Source organism: Zingiber officinale, chromosome 1B, assembly GCF_018446385.1.
Source record: "Zingiber officinale cultivar Zhangliang chromosome 1B, Zo_v1.1, whole genome shotgun sequence".
Lineage (NCBI taxonomy): Eukaryota > Viridiplantae > Streptophyta > Magnoliopsida > Zingiberales > Zingiberaceae > Zingiber > Zingiber officinale.
The window spans coordinates 130,498,679-130,501,285 of NC_055986.1; the positions used below are offsets into that span (position 1 = coordinate 130,498,679).

General features: G+C 38.0%; 1 non-coding gene across 1 annotated transcript; it reads right to left on the minus strand.

Annotated features, from left to right (window-relative positions):
- Positions 1-1,253: 1,253 nt before the first annotated feature.
- On the minus strand, positions 1,254-1,359 carry LOC121994782. The gene has a single exon (XR_006115801.1). It is a non-coding gene; the product is annotated as a small nucleolar RNA R71 (small nucleolar RNA).
- Between the last annotated feature and the right edge of the window lie 1,248 nt (positions 1,360-2,607).

Consider the following 2,607-nt stretch of genomic DNA (forward strand, 5'->3'; position numbering starts at 1 on the left):
TCTTGAAAAGGAAATGGGAATATTCAAGAGAGTAGGATGGATCTTGTGATTAGTTTCTTGTATCTTGATAGATTGATAAGTCGTGGGCTTCTACATTGATATCCGAGGAAGGCATAGTAATAGGTGCACTTCTGTGTAAGGACAACATAGGTTCATGTCTAATTAATCCTATTTAGATACATTTCTCAGTCCTTAGCCGGTTGTTTATTGCAAGAGAGAACCGGCAACTTTCTACATGTTTGGCAATTGAGGGATAAGAATTGGTGAACCATTTACATTCGAGAAATCCTACAAAGAAATCGAAACTCCTAGAATCTCCCTTTATCATAACCCAAAACACTAAACTCTTGTTTGTTGATCTTTAAGATTAGATTTGTTTACCTTACTTTGCTTTTGAAACGATTGGATAGTTGTTTGGATAATTCGCATTGAGACACTTCTAGTGCTTATTCCAGTCCCTGTGGATACGATAATCTTTTATATTACTTGCGACATTTTCGTACACTTGCGGAGAGCGAACAAGTTTTTGGCGCCGTTGCCGGGGACTGCGCTATAACATTAGGAATTATCAATTGAGTTAGACTAAACATAACATTTGTTTTCCTTTCATATTGCATAGTTGTAACTAATCATTAGATTTCTGTTTTTACTTTCTTGTATAACTTTCACTTCTTGTTAGTTCTTTTTGTACAAATTCAATTCTGCATTTTTGATTCTTCTATTTTTCTTTTTTGTTGAATTGTCATTTGCTATCTTGTTCTTGTGTATGCGAAGATCTAACTTTGCAGGGGAATTCTTTCCTTTTGGCCCTGAGATTGATAGAACTTTCCATAAAAGAAGAATTCTGCAAAGGCAAATTGAAGAACAAGAACATTTGAACATGGCAAATAGACCACTTAAGGATTATGCAGCACCCTATGCAAGAGGTTTTCGATCTAGTATTTCAAGACCTTCAGTGGAAGCTAACAACTTTGAGATCAAACCCGCAATCATATCTATGGTGCAGCAGAACCAATTTGGTGGAGGACCTCATGAAGACCCCAATCAACACTTAGAGGTCTTTTATGAAATATGTGGGACCATGAAAATGAATGGAGTTCCTTCAGATGCAGTTAGATTATTATTATTTGGGTTTTCTCTAAGAGATAGGGCAAAGCAATGGCTGAATTCTTTGGCCCCTAATAGCATCACCACTTGGGAGCAGTGTGAGCAACAGTTTCTTGATAAGTTCTATCCACCAAGCAAAACAACTCATATAAGGAATTTAATTGCGAGCTTCAAGCAAACTGACTCAGAATCTCTTTTTGAAGCATGGGATAGATATAATAGTATGCTCAGACAATGCCCACATCATGGGTTGGAAAGATGGTTAGTGTTGCATACTTTTTATAATGGTATCAATTATCATACCAAAGTGTCCCTTGATTCAGCTGCTGGAGGGGCACTTATGAACAAAAGCTTAGATGAAGCCGAAGAAATCATTGAAAGTGTAGCACAAAATCATCATCAATGGGCAAATGAAAGAAGTGGTGGTTATTCCTCTGTAAACCCAACAATTAAAGCATCAGGGAAGTTTGATGTAGATGCAGTCACTCTTTTGTCTGCAAAATTGGACGCTCTTACAAAGAAATTTGAGAATATGGGGACTAGTGCTAATATGGTCAATGCTATTAGTACATCTTGTGAAGTATGTGGGAGTTCAGAGCATTCAAATGACTTATGTCCATTGGGAGCTATCACTGCACAAATCAATCAACTTGAACAATGTGATGCAATCATGAGTTACAATCAAAGGCAGAACAACTCATACTCAAATACTTATAACCCTGGATGGAAGAGTCATCCAAATTTTTCTTACAGAAACAATCAAGATCAAGGACCATCTATGGGGGCAAGACCAAATTTTCAAGCTGGGCAACAAAATTTTCAACATCTATCTTCTCAAGGCTTACCAAAGTCAAATGTTGAAAAGATGCTTGAAGAAATTATCTCAAGTCAGAATGAAATGAAGCAAGATTTAGCAAAGTTCATTCAGAGAATGGATAATTCTGAAAAGCATCAAAAGATCCAGGATAGTCAAATCGCCCAACTAGCTTCCTCATCATCCAGAGCACCAGGACAGCTTCCAGGAAAACCTGATGTGAATCCTATGGAGCATTGCAATAGGATTAAGCTTAGGAGCGGACGGACCTTGGGAGACTCCCAAGTGACTGCTTCAAAAGGGATACAAAAAGAAGAAGAGCTCTCTCCTCCTATACCAAATCAGATTCAAGCTAATGAGGAGAGTACCATTGAGGTTGAAGAGACTCTTCCACTGAACCATCAGAGCAAAGCTGTCCCTTTTCCTCAGAGACTTACAATGCTCAAGAAGGATGAAGAATTTGGCAAGTTTCTAGAAAAAGTTAAGGAAATTTGTGTAGAGGTACCTCTTATTGATGCTATTCTACAAATGCCTAGATTTGCCAAATTCCTGAAGGATCTCATGTCAAATAAGAGAAGAAGAGGAGAGGTCGAGACCATTGCGCTTAGTGAGGAATGTAGTGCTATTTTTGAGAAGAACACTTCTCCAAAACTGAAGGACCCAGGGAGCTTTTATATTCCTTGCAA